The sequence below is a fragment of the Lissotriton helveticus genome, chromosome 4_1 (genome assembly GCF_964261635.1).
Source record: "Lissotriton helveticus chromosome 4_1, aLisHel1.1, whole genome shotgun sequence".
Classification (NCBI taxonomy): Eukaryota; Metazoa; Chordata; class Amphibia; order Caudata; family Salamandridae; genus Lissotriton; species Lissotriton helveticus.
In genome coordinates this window covers 371,152,605-371,172,871 of record NC_136063.1, presented here as the reverse complement: position 1 = coordinate 371,172,871, position 20,267 = coordinate 371,152,605, and the positions used below count along the sequence as shown (strand labels likewise).

General features: G+C 48.2%; 1 protein-coding gene across 3 annotated transcripts in view; it reads right to left on the bottom strand.

Annotated features, from left to right (window-relative positions):
• Window positions 1-2,515, bottom strand: part of TMEM74 (transmembrane protein 74) — a 151,249-nt gene extending 148,734 nt beyond the window's left edge. For 2 of the 3 annotated variants that reach the window (XR_013610048.1, XM_078685573.1), the window contains exon 1: window positions 2,389-2,513. The gene's annotated coding sequence lies outside the window, so the exon portion shown is untranslated. Of the gene's footprint in view, window positions 1-2,388 lie in introns of all 3 variants that reach the window. The other variant, XM_078685574.1, reaches the window with a different exon arrangement.
• Between the last annotated feature and the right edge of the window lie 17,752 nt (window positions 2,516-20,267).

Sequence of the window (20,267 nt, the reverse complement as noted above, 5' to 3'; positions counted from 1 at the left end):
TGTATTTTCTATTAATTTGAAATTGTTGAAATTCTTTCCGCCACTTTATATTATTATTACAATGTATAATTGTTTTACGTAGTATTATGAATATTTTCTGGGAAATACATTGAGTATTTATGCATTGTATCTAAAACTTTATTTATAATCAGTTGTGACACAAGTTTGATGGCGGACTTGATAAGTATGTCTTCTGTTTCTATGATTACAATGTGTTACGTCTTTAAAAATGGCAACGCTGCAGCCTGACCTTTGAACCTGACGAAAGCCGACAGGCTGAAACGCGTCGTTCTTTATGCACAATAAACCTTCTGGTGCAGATTCCTCGTGTGACGCCTTCTTTCATACTGGAAAGGATTGTGATGCAAATATATATATATATATATATATATATATATATATATATATATATATATATACACATATATACATAAAATATATATGTGTGTATATATATTTTATATAAATATATGTATATATACGTATGCATTTATATATACATACATATATACACACAAATAAATATATACACATATGTACATACACATTTACATACATACACATATTTATGCATATACATATACACACACACACATATATATATATATTCGCAAACAAAGTGGTCCCAAATCAGTGCACTCAACTGTTGGTGCTCGTGTAGGGCAGAACCAGTGGCCTTGGCTTAATTTATTTCATTATCAGCATATAACGCCGGCTTTGGCTCACGTTTGTTCAGCCAAATTTCGAGAGGTAAAAAGAATAAAATAACTTCGCTGTCGATAGTAATCACCTTGAGCAGCTTGATAAACCCCTCGCGTTTTTCACATTCCAGCGGGAATTTTCACCTTACTATTCCCGTCAGTAGTCATGGACAGCAAGTGAGAAATTGACTCCAAGATATAAAGAAGGCATTTAAAATTTAGGCGGGTAGAGCTTCGCCACACAAATCACGCCCAAGCATGGAAGGATCGATTGGAATATTAAATGCAATGTAACACTCGTGATAAATGAGAAATATCTAAAGAGACATCTGCAAAGCTCTTATCATCTGCAAGGTGCTGACAAGCACAGCGAGGCGAGGAAACGTAGCACTTCACCTTCCTGTCAAATAGCTATCATCTCACCAATTTTTATATTTAAATACTAATGGCAACGATTTTAATGTTAATAGAGTCTTTTTATTATTGGACTTATTGTATTTGAATAATAACTATTCACTACGATGGTTTTACAAGTTGTGTGCCCTTGATCAACAACATTTACAACATACTATATATTGCATAAGAGAAAGCCTAAAGCATATGTGTAAATGGTTCCCAAACAGAGAAGGCGCTACGACGCCATAACAATAGTGATAAGCGCTATTCAAATGTGAATGGATAACACGGCCTAACATTACACAGCAAAACTTCGGACAAACCAGCATAGCAGTAACTGGATTTACTATTGCATTACTAGCCGGAACTGTATCCCCTTCTTCTCACTCGTGCTCGCATCTGGGGGGCGCGGTAGTGGGGTGGCACAGCTATCCAGGGGTTTAACTTAGAACGCTATACTTAAAGTAACTAACTCACAAGCAGCCACTAATAAACGAAAGTATAAAAATTACTGCAAATTGTGAATTCTGCCAGAGAACCTCAGAGGCACCCAATTACGCTTTCACTCGGGAACCAATTAGACGATGAATTCAGAAAAAAATAAATAGGATAATTGCAGGTTCTGAATGTTAGTAACAGCGAGGGCTGCGTGTGCAGTGGTCAGGGCAAGACCTCGTGTCTTTTTCAAAGAGCAGTGAATGCCCTGCTCGCGTTGGCACCCCCTTCTGCTTGATAGGACCGTGGCTGCAGAGCGGCGGGGGTGATAACCCCCAGGAGCAAGGGTGCTTTACAGGCACATATCAGGGTTGATGAACAACATTTATAATTACATTGTGATCCAACGACAGCAGTAGCAGTCACTACTACATCCAAATAATGCCAGCGGAAACTTCAAGTATAAATACAATTGGCGGTCTGTGTGCGGGGTGAATGCTTAAGAGTAATGTCGGAGATGAATGTCAGATGTCACGACCTCACTAAACCCTGGTACGAAATGATTTAATAGTCATTATCACAGAACAGGTGCAGTGCGCTTGTGACACCGCAAAACGTCCCACAGTTAATTAAACTGGACAAACTCTTCACATAATTATCGGATTCTACTTTACACATGTAAACAAACATTTTCTCCTGACGTCATTACACTGCAGATTAATTATGCAATTTAATTTCTGTTGGCAAAATATATGTACCAGCTGCATAACTAGAAGCGGCTTGCCAGTGCAGAGGGATGCCAGTCTCAAGCGGGTACACATCTGTGAACTGATTTCTGATCCGGAGGACCACTTACCTCTTCTAGGCGCTGTCATTCATTCAGCAGAGGGCGGCCCGTCACGTGCTGCGGTGTGAAAGTCTGACAGAGCGAGAAGCACTTGTAGCCTGGGATGAATCCGCGAGCTCCTCGCCGCGTCTGCCTCTCCTTCTCGCAGTTGGGATGGGCTGTGCTGGACTGTGCGGGCGGGGCGAGCATCGGGAGCCAAGGCGCCCTGGGAGATGTAGTCCTTTATGAATGTCAGGTCCGGCTCTTCGTGAGCCGTCGGAGGAAAGGCACTGGGATTAAAAACGGGGAGATTTTACGAATGAAAGGATAGAATACGGCCGTTCCCAGCTAAACGTGAGTGTTTAGACGACACCTAACACAAGCCACATGTAATTTAATTCAAGATTGTGTTTTACATTATTAATTCAAATTGTAAAAGGGTAACTTGAGGGGCGTAGCGCAGAAACAGACTGAATGCATCGCCGAGGCAGGCAATGTGTACCAGAGCTCACAAGAAATGTTTAGAAGTATTATTGACAGAATTGATCAGAAATCAGTGCGCAGATGTGTACCCGAGACTGGCATCCCTCTGGCATCCCTCTGCACTGGCAAGCCGCTTCTGGTTATGAAGCTGGCACATATATTTTGCCAACACAAATTAATTGCATAATTAATCTGCAGTGTAATGGCGTGAGGAGAAAATGTATGTTTACAAGTGTAAATTAGAACCCGATAATTATGTGAAGGTTTTGTCCGGTTGAATTAATTGTGGGGCGTTTTGCAGTGTCACAAGCGCACTTCACCTGTTCTGTGATTATTAAGTCATTTCGTACCAGGGTATGGTGAGGTCGTGACATCTGACATTTATCTCCGACAGTACCCTTAAGTGCACGTTGATCTAACGAAACTAAATAATTTGATGAAATCTAAAAGTGTTATGAAAAGATTCATTTTTAGATTTTTTTTCATATCTGAAAGAAAAAAAGAAACCGAAGTCTTAAATGACAGCCAGCAGCAGCTGTATGGATTTCCGGCAAAACTCACCGGCTGCGTGTATTTCACAATATTTAGATAACTCAACTGAAAATGCATCACTTATTCTAGTCAGTGTTCATTCTATTTTCTGCGGAAATAAGATTACTTTATTGAGCTGCTTAGATGTGGAAGCGAGTTCTCAAGGTCTCTGCAAGCCTTCGAATCACTGTTTTGAATCTAGCAAGGTTGGCTCTGCCTTTCATATTTCCGAGGTCGATGACATGCATTCCACTGATTCTAACTGTAACCAATGGAGATCCTGTCCTTTTGCTTCCTCGGTAGGGAGATGACTTGTGATGGCCCGGCGACAGCTCACACTTTAACATGCTCTCCTACCCTTCGCTCAGCAAAACGTTGAAACGGGCTGGTGGACCGTACAGGAGTTTCCACTGCATTATATTTTTCCGCCAAATTGCAGACCAGGAGCAGTTCGTGATGAATCAAATGCAGTTACATCGACGATGCATGGATGTTACTGTGGTGCAAGCTGCAGGTTGTTCTACCTTATTTGTTCAGTCAATCTCACCCTTAAAATGAATGATTTGGTCTGTGCCCTTATTTCTAATTTCGATGGTATTGTGTGACATCCATATATACACAGTGGTCGAAGTGGGGAAAAAAAGTAGGGGAACTGTGGGCGGAGAATCAGAGGGCGGGAATAACCTGAGGATTGGATCAGTGGGCGGAGTTAGAGGTGTGGCCAGGATGCGCAAAACATCCCAATCTTTAGTATTTGTGTGGCATTTCACTGACCAGTTACAGCTTATTATGTTATGTAATTCAACCAATGGATACACTTGATTATTTAACGATTAATATGAGCTATCTACATTAGAAACATATTCCACTTTGTGAATTTATTTTAATCTCAGAATGTCCCAAAAATGCTTAAAAGTGGAAGCACAAACCATTTGTTTCTGAGCCTTGGAGTTTCTGTCGTCAGCAATATACACAGAGACAATCAATTTTACGTGTGTAAATGACTGTATAGGAAATGTTACATAAGACAAAGGACTACAAGGTGTAGGAGTCACATGATAACCATACTAGTAGACAGTATAGTTTAATAGTGATTGGCCTGGAGAAACATAAACTCAGAATTTAAAACTTAATACCATGATTGGGGGTTCTCTTTAAATATCATTATTGATTTGTATCAAAAATAACACTTTTTGCAACATTAGGATAATCAAAGGCTTAGGGAAAAAACCATAACGCTCTAGTTTATACCTTGCAGTTTGTATGCAGCTCTTAGATGAAAGTTAATAGCTCACCGTTCTTTGTTAGGATTTTAACTTATAAACTGCAAGTAGCAAAAGGATCTCACTGACAAAAGCAGTAACCCACTGACCTATTTACAATATGTGCACTTTGTGATGGGCCTGGTACATTTTCTTTGCAGCAGGCACATTAACCCTCTGCGCTATCTTTCCATGAGTCAAAACTTCCACTAGACAAATCTCCTTTCTCGCTCTAGGAAGAAGTTTATTCATCAGAGTTATCATGACATTATTATTATTGCCGAAAATTGCTGGCGGCCAGGAAGGAGGCAGCAAGTGCTTTTAAAACCATAGTATACGACGCCCCCACTCAAAGTCAGCACTCGTTGCGGTCTCACATGTCGCACCGGCCTAGAGCCAGCTCTTCTCAGGGGTCCTGTGACCTCAGTGACAGAGTCACTGTTGCTCTATGGTCTGCTACTTCGTAGGCCTGCCCACAAGACTGGAGGTGAACTTCAGTATGGCTTGTGGTGGGCAAGCCTTCAAGGTGAACCCACACTTGCCACTGCTAGGGTCCACCTGCTGGTGCTAACACACCAGGGCTTTTCTGGTGCCTTCTAAGGTCTGGCATGGGAATGTGCTCCCTCAGGAGAGTGGTCTGGGGGACTGTTCATGAAGGCTGAACCTGGTTCCCCAGTTCTAAATTTAGCAGCTCTGCCCCCAGTGCTGCATCTGCTCACTCACTGAACACCATACTGCCCCACTGAGAGAAACTCATACTGCCTTCAGCTACAATCCAATTTGACCTGCTATAAATAACTGGATGCGACTCAATTCAAATTACACACCAGGCAAGAGCAATATGCTGCCTAAAAGAAAAGGTAACATCCTGGAAAAAGCAAACACTCATAAGGAATGAAAGATTTAATAAAGCATGTAAAATGTAAGCAGGAACATGGTGAACTTAACACTTTTACAGTCATTATTCAGAAATCAACAAGCATTTTTGCCTGAAAAGTTAAGGACATAACTACAGGGCCCAGAAAGGACCCATTTCAATGTCCACTGCTTATATGCTTGCAAAACGTAAGCAGTATGGTTTCAAAAGACCACATTTGTTAATACAAAGCCGCCGTACACATTTCGTTTTCCAATCCACCCATCAACCAGGTATTGCAGTACCTCCAGGCAGGGCCGGTCCTAGGATTTTCCGGGCCCTGGGCAAAAGGGAATGTGGGAGGCCCCTGAAATCTACATAAGTGACACCTTCTGATCTCAGGGAAGCTGCTTTGTGCAGACTCCACTTGGGCCGCAGCTCCTCTTCTCAGCCACCCCAAGCAATTCTTGTACAGCCCATTTCAAACTGAAGGTGCGAGAATTGCTTGGGGGCTGAGTTAAACTTGTGTGGGCTAAAGTGCTGACAATGGGCGCCCTGTCGAGTCTCTGAACTGGCTGCCTGAGAGGTGTACCCTCCCCTAGGCCTTCCCACACCATCCCTTAGACCCCCCAGGAGGGGTGCCCCCTCCCATGAGCGCGTTTATGCAGCATTTTTTCACTCTGATCGGCAGACATACACGAGGACTAGTGGGGTATTAATGGCCATTGTGGGGGGGCCCATCCTGGCAGGCAGAGTGCCAGGCCCTGGGCAGCTGCCTAGCGCCGGCCCTGCCTCCAGGTAGGAGGTACTGGAGGAAAACAATGCTGTTCAAAGAAAGACAAGAAAACAAAAGTAGCGCTTTACTGGCAAACTCTGCCAAGTGGCGCTAATGTGTTGGGTTTTGAAAACAAATGTCTGGCCACTTTAAGAACACTCCATCCTGCTTTATTTAATTATTTTTCAGAGTTTGAACATTTTATTTCCAAGGCTGCACTTCGGAATAGAGAAATGTCAAAACGGCATTTCCAGCAAAAGTGGTTTTCTTTTTTGCATCCATTTCACCGGGGTACAAATGGATGACAGGAAGAGACGGTGAGAACCATTTCTTGATTCATGATTTTTGGAAAAGTGAGAAGGAGTTAGACAGAAGGAGAGGGAATAGGAGTAAGAAAGAGGGGGCAGCTGCCAGCGGCAGAGCAGAAGCGGACACCTTCCTTGTCTTGTCTGGGCAGGAAGTAAGAGACAGAGACCTTTTCCTTCTCTGCTCCTCGCCCGTCCACGAACAGAATTTTTCTGACGTCCAGGGACGCATGTTCATAATAAAAAAGTAGGGGAACGGAATATACAGAATTAAAGAAGTAGGGGCACGCCGTGCCCTGCCTTTCCTGCCCACTTTGACCACTGTATATACATATGTAGGAGAGATTGGGCTGAAGCCCGTGGAACACCCCCGCCCCCGCATTTTAACACTTCAGATACAAACATTCTTTGTCCTGACCCATTTCTCCTGTATGAAGTGTTTCTTGGGATTCTTGTCTACGGAACGGAAGGCCCTCGCCCATGCAACCACGGCGGTGGCACGCTCCATCATTGGACTGCTCCTGGCACCCGTCACGTGCGCGACGGCAAGGAATCTGTGTTTGCTTTGGGTATCGCCAACTCCCTTTGTTACAGGTGCTCGTGCATAATTCGTCTGAAAGCATCAAAAACCCACTGAGTTGTATATGCAAACTAAGAAGTATGAATACCGCACTGTACTCAAGGAACAACATACAGAGGCTCCGAGGTGTAACATAAGGGTGAATTTACGACGACTTACTGAGCATCGATGTGGCACAGTGTGGCAAGGCCCATCCGAACGCTCATAACACCCAGCAGTGATGTATGCAGAGGCCTTCTGCAAATGAGCTTCACCATGAAGCACTGATCCTGCAGTGACGTGGGGCCAGTGCACCAATCCGAGACATACAGCCTTCTTAACAGCTCCCTCTGACTATGATATTCCGAGCACGTGCCAACGGGATATTCGCGTTTGTGGTATCTGATGAAGAGTGGGGTGGGCAAATGCAGGTGAGTGGCACAGAGCCGGAGTAGAAGTCCAATGGTTTAATGACTTTTGTAAAAAAAATTATGTGTATACAAACTCAACAGACCTAACCGTATGTAGGCACCAATCAAAGACACAATTGTCCTTTATCAAAAACCGTCCAGCCGAAGACCCACTGTTTTACTGGCTTTTTATTGTCGAGTATAGAGCGTTCATGGCAGATATGTATATGAAAAAGGTTCCATAACCTTCGTTCGAGAACAGAGAATGTTTGTGTTTTTTTACTTTTCTGGCATTAGGGACTACGAGGTCTAGCTTTATAGCACAGTTGCCATTCGACTTTATGTGATAACCAGAAAACGATTTTTTACAAGCACTACTGAGAGTTGTGTTTTGGCTCCAGCTTGATTACAGCATTTGATTGGGCAACAGATATGTACTTTCGCCGAAAGAGTGCACGCGTTCCCCTCACTAAATATAGTAACAATAGTAAAACGGAATTATGTGATGGCTTGCATTGCAATCCTTTGGGTCTGGGGACGTTTCCAGTCACCCAAAGTGAACCTGCGTTCAAATGTGAAGACACTGCGGTAAAACGGTGTGCTGAGGGACTCATTAGAAAATTTTCTTGTGCACTGTTGAGTAAAAGTCCAAATGATAACACAAACCTGCTCTTCGTTTTAAACTTTATGCAGCACTTAATGTTATGAGTTGGGTTAGCTTTTTTGCCTTGTTTCACAGCTCATCCTACTTGTTTACCAATTGGTACAAAATGGCCATGGCCATAAGCAAATCAGTCTGACCCTGTGCTTCATAGGAATAGTCCAGCCCGAACTGCCAAGCTATGCCTTCCCTGGACCAGAAACAAGCTTCCGAGGACCGGTTTCTGGCATTTCAGCCGTCTTCAGCCCGGCTTGCTTGAATCCAGTGGCAAAGTGAGCAAGGGACTCACGTCTGAGCATACCCTGCCAACTTATGGCGTACAAAGTGGTACAAAAGGGGGTGGTGATGAACGTAGCATCTGAACCAATCAAACACTCACACCCAGTCAACAAATCTGGGTTTAATCCATCACCGTTCTTTAGCCCACTCTGCCTCCCCAGTTCAGACATGGCCATATGCAAATCAGTCTGACACTCTGCCTCATGGGAACAGTCCAGCCAGAACTGCCAAGCCATGCCTTCCCTGGACCGGAAACAAGCTTCCGAAGACCGGTTTATGGCATTTCAGCCGTCTTCAGCCAGGCTTGCTTAAATCCAGTGGCAAAGTGAGCAAGGGACTTACGTCTGAGCATACCCTGCCAATTTATGGCGTACAAAGTGGTACAAAAGGGGGTGGTGATGGATGGAGCATCTGAACCAATCAAACCCAGTCAACAGATCTGGGTTTAGAAAACACTCACACCCAGTCAACAGATCTGCGTTTAAAATAACCAGATCTGTTGACTGGGTGTGAGTGTTTGATTGGTTCAGATGCTACGTTCATCACCACCCCCTACTGTACCACTTTGTACGCCATAAGTTGGCAGGGTCTGCTCAGACGTGAGTCCCTTGCTCACTTTGCCACTGGATTCAAGCAAGCCGGGCTGAAGACGGCTGAAATGCCAGAAACCGGTCCTCGGAAGCTTGTTTCTGGTCCAGGGAAGGCATAGCTTGGCAGTTCGGGCTGGACTATTCCTATGAAGCACAGGGTCAGACTGATTTGCTTATGGCCATGTCTGAACTGGGGTGGCAGAGTTGGCTAAAGAACGGTGATGGATTAAACCCAGATCTGTTGACTGGGTGTGAGTGTTTGATTGGTTCACATGCTCCGTCCATCACCACCCCCTTTTGTACTACTTTGTACGCCATAAGTTGGCAGGGTATGCTCAGACGCGAGTCCCTTGCTCACTTTGCCACTGGATTCAAGCAAGCTGGGCTGAAGACGGCTAAAATGCCAGAAACCGGTCTTGGGCAGCTTGTTTAAGGTCCAGGGAAGGCATGGCTTAGCAGTTCGGGCTGGACTGTTCCCATGAGGCACAGGGTCAGACTGATTTGCATATGGCCATGTCTGAACTGGGGTGGCAGAGTGGGCTAAAGAACAGTGATGGAATAAACCCAGATCTGTTGACTGGGTGTGAGTGTTTGATTGGTTCAGATGCTCCGTCCATCACCACCCCCTTTTGTACCGCTTTGTTCGCCATAAGTTGGCAGGGTATGCTCAGACGTGAGTCCCTTGCTCACTTTGCCACTGGATTCAAGCAAACCTGGCTGAAGACGGCTGAAATGCCAGAAACCGGTCCTAGGAAGCTTGTTTCCGGTCCAGGGAAGGCATGGCTTAGCAGTTCGGGCTGGACTGTTCCCATGAGGCACATGGTCAGACTGATTTGCATATGGCCTTGTCTCAACTGGGGTGGCAGAGTTGGCTAAAGAACGGTGATGGATTAAACCCAGATCTGTTGACTGGGTGTGAGTGTTTGATTGGTTCAGATGCTCCGTCCATCACCACCCCCTTTTGTACCGCTTTGTTCGCCATAAGTTGGCAGGGTATTCTCAGACGTGAGTCCCTTGCTCACTTTGCCACTGGATTCAAGCAAGCCTGGCTGAAGATGGCTGAAATGCCAGAAACCGGTCCTAGGAAGCTTGATTTCGGTCCAGGGAAGGCATAGCTTGGCAGTTCGGGCTGGACTATTCCTATGAAGCACAGGGTCAGACTGATTTGCTTATGGCCATGTCTGAACTGGGGTGGCAGAGTGGGCTAAAAAACGGTGATGGATTAAACGCAGATCTGTTGACTGGGTGTGAGTGTTTGATTGGTTCAGATGCTCCGTCCATCGCCACCCCCTTTTGTAGCGCTTTGTGCGCCATAAGTTGGCAGGGTATGCTCAGATGTGAGTCCCTTGCTCACTTTAAAACTGGATTCAAGCAAGCCTGGCTGAAGATGGCTGAAATGCCAGAAACCGGTCCTCGGAAGCTTGTTTCCCGTCCAGGGAAGGCATGGCTTGGCAGTTCGGGCTGGACTGTTCCCATAGGGCACAGGGTCAGACTGATTTGCATATGGCCATGTCTGAACTGGGGTGGCAGGATGGGCTAAAGAACGGTGATGGATTAAACCCAGATCTGTTGACTGGGTGTGAGTGTTTCATTGGTTCAGATGCTCCGACCATCACCACCCCCTTTTGTACCGCTTTGTTCGCCATAAGTTGGCAGGGTATGCTCAGACGTGAGTCCCTTGCTCACTTTGCCACTGGATTCAGGCAAGCCTGGCTGAAGACGGCTGAAATACCAGAAACCAGTACTAGGAAGCTTGTTTCCGGTCCCGGGAAGCATTGGCTTGGCAGTTTGTGCTGGACTGTTCCCATGAGGCACAGGGTCAGACTGATTTGCATATGGCCATGTCTGACCTGGGGTGGCAGAGTGGGCTAAAGAACGGTGATGGATTAAACCCAGATCTGTTGACAGAGTGTGAGTGTTTGATTGGTTCAGATGCTGTCCATCACCACCCCCTTTTGTACCGCTTTGTTCGCCATAAGTTGGCAGGGTATCCTCAGACGTGAGTCCCTTGCTCACTTTACCACTGGATTCAAGCAAGCCTGGCTGAAGACGGCTGAATGCCAGAAACCGGTCCTAGGAAGCTTGTTTCCGGTCCAGGGAAGGCATGGCTTGGCAGTTCGGGCTGGACTGTTCCCATGAGGCAGAGGGTCAGACTGATTTGCATATGGCCATGTCTGAACTGGGGTGGCAGAGTGGGCTAAAGAACGGTGATGGATTAAACCCAGATCTGTTGACTGGGTGTGAGTGTTTGATTGGTCCAGATGCTCCGTCCATCACCAACCCCCTTTTGTACCGCTTTGTTTGCCATAAGTTGGCAGGGTATGCTCAGACGTGAGTCCCTTGCTCACTTTGCCACTGGATTCAAGCAAGCCTGTCTGAAGACGGCAGAAATGACAGAAACCGGTCCTAGGTAGCTTGTTTCCGGTCCAGGGAAGGCATGGTTTGCAGTTCGGGCTGGACTGTTCCCATGAGGCACAGGGTCAGACTGATTTGCATATGGCCATGTCTGAACTAGGGTGGCAGAGTAGGCTAAAGAATGGTGATGGATTAAACCCAGATCTGTTGACTGGGTGTGAGTGTTTGATTGGTTCAGATGCTCCGTCCATCACCACCCCCTTTTGTACCACTTTGTTCGCCATAAGTTGGCAGGTTATGCTCAGACGTGAGTCCCTTGCTCACTTTGCCACTGGATTCAAGCAAGCCTGGCTGAAGACGGCTGAAATGCCAGAAACCGGTCCTAGGAAGCTTGTTTCCGGTCCAGGAAAGGCATGGCTTGGCAGTTCGGGCTGGACTGTTCCCATGAGGCACAAGGTCAGACTGATTTGCATATGGCCATGTCTGAACTGGGGTGGCAGATTGGGCTAAAGAACGGTGATGGATTAAACCCAGATCTGTTGACTGGGTGTGAGTGTTTGATTGGTTCAGATGCTCCGTCCATCACCAACCCCCTTTTGTACCGCTTTGTTCACCATAAGTTGGCAGGGTATGCTCAGACGTGAGTCCCTTGCTCCCTTTGCCACTGGATTCAAGCAAGCCTGGCTGAAGATGTCTGAAATGCCAGAAACCGGTCCTAGGAAGCTTGTTTCCGGTCCAGGGAAGGCATGTCTTGGCAGTTCGGGCTGGACTGTTCCCATGAGGCACAGGGTCTGACTGATTTGCATATGGCCATGTCTGAACTGGGGTGGCAGAGTGGGCTAAAGAACGGTGATGGATTAAACCCAGATCTTTTGACTGGGTGTGAGTGTTTGATTGGTTCAGATGCTCCGTCCATCACCAACCCCCTTTTGTACCGCTTTGTTTGCCATAAGTTGGCAGGGTATGCTCAGATGTGAGTCCCTTGCTCACTTTAAAACTGGATTCAAGCAAGCCTGGCTGAAGATGGCTGAAATGCCAGAAACCGGTCCTCGGAAGCTTGTTTCCCGTCCAGGGAAGGCATGGCTTGGCAGTTCGGGCTGGACTGTTCCCATAGGGCACAGGGTCAGACTGGTTTGCATATGGCCATGTCTGAACTGGGGTGGCAGGATGGGCTAAAGAACGGTGATGGATTAAACCCAGATCTGTTGACTGGGTGTGAGTGTTTCATTGGTTCAGATGCTCCGACCATCACCACCCCCTTTTGTACCGCTTTGTTCGCCATAAGTTGGCAGGGTATGCTCAGACGTGAGTCCCTTGCTCACTTTGCCACTGGATTCAGGCAAGCCTGGCTGAAGACGGCTGAAATACCAGAAACCAGTACTAGGAAGCTTGTTTCCGGTCCCGGGAAGCATTGGCTTGGCAGTTTGTGCTGGACTGTTCCCATGAGGCACAGGGTCAGACTGATTTGCATATGGCCATGTCTGACCTGTGGTGGCAGAGTGGGCTAAAGAACGGTGATGGATTAAACCCAGATCTGTTGACAGGGTGTGAGTGTTTGATTGGTTCAGATGCTGTCCATCACCACCCCCTTTTGTACCGCTTTGTTCGCCATAAGTTGGCAGGGTATCCTCAGACGTGAGTCCCTTGCTCACTTTGCCACTGGATTCAAGCAAGCCTGACTGAAGACGGCTGAATGCCAGAAACCGGTCCTAGGAAGCTTGTTTCCGGTCCAGGGAAGACATGGCTTGGCAGTTCGGGCTGGACTGTTCCCATGAGGCATAGGGTCAGACTGATTTGCATATGGCCATGTCTGAACTGGGATGGCAGAGTGGGCTAAAGAACGGTGATGGATTAAACCCAGATCTGTTGACTGGGTGTGAGTGTTTGATTGGTCCAGATGCTCCGTCCGTCACCAACCCCCTTTTGTACCGCTTTGTTTGCCATAAGTTGGCAGGGTATGCTCAGACGTGAGTCCCTTGCTCACTTTGCCACTGGATTCAAGCAAGCCTGTCTGAAGACGGCAGAAATGACAGAAACTGGTCCTAGGTAGCTTGTTTCCGGTCCAGGGAAGGCATGGTTTGCAGTTCGGGCTGGACTGTTCCCATGAGGCACAGGGTCAGACTGATTTGCATATGGCCATGTCTGAACTAGGGTGGCAGAGTAGGCTAAAGAATGGTGATGGATTAAACCCAGATCTGTTGACTGGGTGTGAGTGTTTGATTGGTTCAGATGCTCTGTCCATCACCAACCCCCTTTTGTACCGCTTTGTTCGCCATAAGTTGGCAGGGTATGCTCAGACGTGAGTCCCTTGCTCCCTTTGCCACTGGATTCAAGCAAGCCTGGCTGAAGATGTCTGAAATGCCAGAAACCGGTCCTAGGAAGCTTGTTTCCGGTCCAGGGAAGGCATGGCTTGGCAGTTCGGGCTGGACTGTTCCCATGAGGCACAGGGTCTGACTGATTTGCATATGGCCATGTCTGAACTGGGGTGGCAGAGTGGGCTAAAGAACGGTGATGGATTAAACCCAGATCTGTTGACTGGGTGTGAGTGTTTGATTGGTTCAGATGCTCCGTCCATCACCAACCCCCTTTTGTACTGCTTTGTTTGCCATAAGTTGGCAGGGTATGCTCAGACGTGAGTCCCTTGCTCACTTTGCCACTGGATTCACGCAAGCCTGGCTGAAGACGGCAGAAATGCCAGAAACCGGTCCTAGGTAGCTTGTTTCCGGTCCAGGGAAGGCATGGCTTGGCAGTTCGGGCTGGACTGTTCCCATGAGGCACAGGATCAGACTGATTTGCATATGGCCATGTCTGAACTAGGGAGGCAGAGTGGGCTAAAGAATGGTGATGGATTAAACCCAGATCTGTTGAATGGGTGTGATTGTTTGATTGTTCAGATGCTCCGTCCATCACCACCCCCTTTTGTACCGCTTTGTTCGCCATAAGTTGGCAGGTTATGCTCAGACGTGAGTCCCTGCCATAAGTTGGCAGGGTATGCTCAGACGTGAGTCCCTTGCTCCCTTTGCCACTGGATTCAAGCAAGCCTGGCTGAAGACGGCTGAAATGCCAGAAACCGGTCCTAGAAAGCTTGTTTCCGGTCCAGGGAAGGCATGGCTTGGCAGTTCGTGCTGGTCTGTTCCCATGAAGCACAGGGTCAGACTGATTTGCATATGGCCATGTCTGAACTGGGGTGGCAGAGCGGGCTAAAGAATGGTGATGGATTAAACCCAGATCTGTTGACTGGGTGTGAGTGTTTGATTGGTTCAGATGCTCCGTCCATCACCACCCCCTTTTGTACCGCTTTGTTTGCCATAAGTTGGCAGGGTATGCTCAGACGTGAGTCCCTTGCTCACTTTGCCACTGGATTCAAGCAAGCCTGGCTGAAGACGGCTGAAATGCCAGAAACCGGTCCTAGGAAGCTTGTTTCCGGTCCAGGGAAGGCATGGCTCGGCAGTTCGGGCTGGACTGTTCCCATGAGTCACAGGGTCAGACTGATTTGTATATGGCCATGTCTCAACTGGGGTGGCAGAGTGGGCTAAAGAACGGTGATGGATTAAACCCAGATCTGTTGACTGGGTGTGAGTGTTTGATTGGTTCAGATGCTCCGTCCATCACCACCCCCTTTTGTACCGCTTTGTTTACCAATTGGAGCAGAGGCACTGACGGGCACCACCCCACTTAGGGGGCGTGGTGCCTTTAGTGGCATCAAGGGGCAGGAACATGGCTAGGAACCCATTTCGGGTCAGGAGACCCGGAAGAGGGTGGGTGCCTCAAGCACAGGAAACCCCACAACCGGAAACATGTCACACGGGGTCCCTGGGAGTAACAAACTGGCAGGGGTTTGTAAAGTCAAAGGGGCAATAATGTCGCCCTCTTTGTCCACTCGAACAGATAGGAGCGTCGCACAAAGTTATACGCGGGGTAGCCGCGTTAAGCATTAGCTGACGCACACGCTTTCAGCAGGTGAGAGGGCCTCACAATAGCGTAGGATACAAGGGGAAAATGTTTTATGAAGTTTTTGTTTAATAGGTCGTCATAACGGTGGGGGGCCGCCCGGAGAATCAGGTATCGGGAGCATAACGGGGGGGAGGCCGAGACCGCTGCATGTCCCCTGCCCCCTCCCTTCCTTTTAATCACAGCGCGCACTGAAGGGAAACTTGTGCAGCACACGGCACCCTTCGCTCGTGGTGTTTTAAAACGATCGGCGAACGGCTGCAAGGCACGGGGTTACAATGTTTAAATACATCAGAGTGCCAATAGTGGTCGGGGGCCGCCCGGAGGAACAGGAATCAGGAGCTTAATGGGGGGGAGTCCGAGGCCGCTGCAAGTTCCCTGCCCCCTCCCTTCCTTTTAGTTATAGCGAGCACTGTAGCGTAACCTGTATAGCACACGGCATCCTTCGCTTGTGGTATTCTGAAACGATCGGGGACCGGCTATAAGGCGCGGGGCTACAATGTTACAATGCATTTGAACGGCATTAGCGGCTGGGGGCCGCCTGGAGAAACAGGCATCGGGAGCATTACGGGGGGGGGGAGGCTGAGGCCGCTGCAAGCCCCCTGCCCCTTCCCTTCCTTTTAATTACAGTGCACACTGCAGGGAAACCTGTACACCACACGGCACAAGGCGCACATATTTCAAAGGTCATCACTGATAGCCGGTTCACTGCGCCATGAAGGAAGGCCCGGCGGGTTGTCTTGAGCAACTAAGAGCTCATTTACATCAAGCGCATTCACACGGAAACTAGATGGGGGGTAGGTGGTGCTCTTTTAGTAGTGGTGAGTATTTCCAGCACCCTGGTTGAAGCATGATGTTTTTTCAGGGGTAACTGCATGCCTGCATGCGGGGTGGTACCGAGTTATAGTCGGTGGGTTTGATTAATAGCGGTATGCTGGCATTTTAAGTATGGTCAGCGCCCCGAACAATGCATGTGCAAAACAAGGGCATGCTGTGGAGTTTCTTTTTTAATGTGGGGTTCACACGTCGTGCCAAACAGGGGTACGCTGGCGCAGTAATTATGGTCAGCGCCTCGGTCAATGCATGGGATGAAACAATGGCATGATTTTGAGGCGCTGCGTTTAATGTGGGGCTTAAGTGGCAGTGAGGGACCCCAGGGCCCGGGCCAAAAGGAGGCAAGATGTAAAAAGAACAATGTCTAATTATTATTTGTTTCCTTTAGTACAGAATGCCTCCTAAACGGGCTCGAAAGGGCAAGGAAGCCCGGTCCACAAAAGATGATTTTCTCTCACTGGCAGAACTATTAGAGGTCGCTCAGCAAAGGGGCATCGATTGGGCGTTACGAACGTTGTTGTAAGGGGCCGAGACGAGCGCACAAAAGGACACAACGTGGGCCAAGCGGGCACCATGGACTCCGGAAAGGTTTAAAGACGCGCAAACAGATAAGTGCAACAAATCCAGGGACTCTCAGGCCACTACCTCAGGTGAGGCAGGGGTGTTAGACAAAATGGCCTTGGTGGCGGACACTGCACAGCCTACAAAGTCGTCCCCCCGGGGCAGTCAGGCGGACCTATTACGCCGGCGGGCACCTCAACGTTAACCAATGTATCACAGGCTGTGGGGCTCCCAGTCACAACGGGAGTAGGGCCTCCAACGCCAATCACCGCGCAAGCAGTTCCACTGGTGGTAGCACACCAGGGCAGTGGGATAGCACAAGTGTGGGTTCAGTCGGGTGGTGTGGCTCAATCGCCAGTTGTAGTGGTGGCAACGTCTCAGGGGCCAGCAAATAGTAATGGGACTGCAGGGTCGATGGTCCCCTTAGCAGCACCTCCCTTAGCCATAGGGTCAGTATTCTCATGGCAGCCACTCCTCGCACATAGCCCGCTGATTTACGGGTCGGTTTCAATGGCGGTAGCCCCATCGGTGGGGATCACTTGGCATGTACCAGTGGAGACTGAAGAAAAAATATTCAGAGGAGAGTTTGTGGATGTCTTTGACCTCATAAACACCGGGTAGTCCCGGGGTAAAGCAGGACGGGGAAGGAGGGTGAGCTGAAACAAGAAAGAGTATGGGTGGATTGGTCCATTAAGAATTGGGTCATGGGGTTCGCTATTTATGCGGCAATCATGGTAGAAAGGTACCCCACAGTGGCAGCCCAATTAATCACTTACATGTCCATGATCCATGGGGCAGCATCAGAGTTCCCTGGGACAGTGTGGCTCCAGTATGACAACAAATTCCAGCAAATGAAAGCAGTTCATCCTGAGGTAGCTTGGGATCAACGAGTGATAAACATATGGCATGCAGTGTTCTACTCAACAGTGCCAGTGAATAAGATGAGTCAGCCCTTTCGGGGGGACAGAGGGTCAGGGGATAAAAAACAGGCTTGCCGGCAGTTCAATAAGAATGAGTGCAATCGGGGCACAGCAAGCAAGTTTAAACATTCATGTTCCTTCTGTGGCATCCAAGGACACCCAGAGAGTGGATGCTACAAAAATTTGGGAAGACCAAAAAACAGCCTCCACATACCCAACGCCAGGGCAAGGGACGCAACGCTCAAGCACCCTAGAAACTTACCCAGTCCCATCCAGCTTCATGTCCTGACACATCTCCTTAGTAAATATGACAAGATACAAGAGGCTCAGTTTTTACACCTTGGTTTTAGTTTTGGCTTTCGCGTCCCATCTGTTGCTACCCCGTCCATGACTCCACCGCGCAACTAACGCTCAGTCCTTCAAAATCCAGAGGTGTCTAGACAAAAGATCATGAAGGAAGTATCATTGGGGGGGTGTTGGGCCTCTTCCAACAGTTATCAAGGCTCGACTTAGTATGCTCACCATTGGGGGTTAGTACCGAGGAAAGAGAAATGAAAATTCCGTCTGATCCACAACCTGTCGAGCCCACCAGGGTTGTCAGTCAATGACAAGCTTGACCCAGAGCCGTGCATGGTGCGTTATACCACCTTTGACATGGCAATACAGCAACTTCAAAGACTAGGAGTGGGAGCGATAATGGCAAAATCAGACATCAAGGAGGCTTTCCGCCTCCTGCCAGTCCACCCTGACGACACTAGGCTTCTAGGTTTCTCCTTTGAAGGAGAGGTATTCATTCATCTTTGCATGCCAATGGGGTGCTCTATAGCTTGCGCGGTGTTTGAAACGTTCAGCAGGTTTATGGAGTGGGCAGTTCAGCAATTCCTAACATCAGCTGGGGTGGTGCACTATATAGACAACTTTCTTTTTCTAGGACCACAGGGATCCCCGGCGTGCAGGAAGGCCCTGCTGGGCTTCCAGCATCTGGCAAAAGCACTGGGCGTATCCATGGCCGCAGAAAAGACGGAGGGGCCAACGACATGGTTAACTTTCCTAGGCATCGAAATTGACACCAGGGAGGGGGTATGCAGACTTCCCTAAGAGAAAGTAGCTGCCTTTGGGGCTGCCATAGAGGCCTGTTTGTCAGCATGCAAGGTGACGCTTCACCAACTACAAGTCCTGGTGGGGTAGCTGAATTTTGCGCTAAGGGTGATACCTATGGGCAGGGCCTTCTCTAGAAGTATCGCAAGGGCAATGCCTGGCTTGCGGGCCAAACATCATCACTCCAGGCTCTCTGTGGAAGTCAGGAATGACTTAGCCATTTGGAGAGAGTTTCTGAAAGAGTTCAATGGAGCAATAGTATGGCAGCAACTTAGTCAACTCAATGTGGAGTTGGATCGGCACACAGATGCTGCAGGCAGTGTGGGCTTCGGGGCGGTGTTGGGCACCAGGTGGTGCATGCTGCATTGGCCGGAAGAGTGGGTTCTGTCAGGACTCACCCGCAATATTACCTAACTAGAGCTGTTCCCAATTATTGTGACACTCCATTTGTGGGGTGACATTCTGAAAAACAGGCATATTGTATTTTGGTCGGATAGCATGTCAGTAGTAATGGCAAATAACAACCAGAGAGCAAAATGCATCTGGGTTCTGCGCCTATTGAAAGAACGAGTGTTGGGATGCTTGCAGCGTAATGTATACTTTACTGCCAAACATGTGCCGGGGGTGGACAATACAGTTGTTGACGGCCTGTCCCATTTTAAGTTGACAGAGTTTCGTGCCCGATGGCCGCAGGCAGACAAACAGATGACAAACTTTCCGGAGGGACTATGGAAGCTTGGTGCCCCACAGCCCCCGAGTTAATAACTGTGTCATTGGCCCCCAAGACCAAGAGTATGCATGAGAGGTTGTGGCAGTCATACCTGACTATCATGGGGGGGGGGAGTGTCAGAGGCTACAGAGAGGTTGTCACCACAAAGCTTCCTGGAATTCATAGTTCATCAGAGAGGGAGCGGCAAATCACTGCCTATGGTTAGAAGACAACTTTCTGCAATAGCATTTTACGCTGGTCTAGGGGGGGTTGCGGACCCACAAAAGACCCAAGAGTTAAAAGAGCCATGAGGGGATGGAAGCGCTTAGCACCAGGGGTGAAAGACAGTAGGAGGCCTATCGATGCTAGCAGACTTGCAAAAATCTTGGAATTACTGCCCCAATCTGCTTCTCACCTTACGAAACGCAGCTGCTGAGATTAGCATACTCATTGGCCTTCTTTGGGGCCTTTAGAATTTCGGAGCTGCTACCAGCGTCGAAGTCAGACAAGGAGGGGGGCATACGCTTGGAAGATGTAATTTTGAATAGGGAAGCCCTGCAGGTCAGAGTACGGAGGTCTAAGACAGACCCGTTGGGTAAGGGGACATGGGTCCAGTTAGGTTCAGTTGCAGGGGCCACATGATGCCCAGTAAACCTGGCCAAGAGTTTTTCCAGATTAGACCAGGTGGGGGGGACAGCAGAGTACTATTGCATGCCGATGGTATCCCTCTCACCAGATTTCAGTTCACCAGGATATGCAAGCGTGCTTTG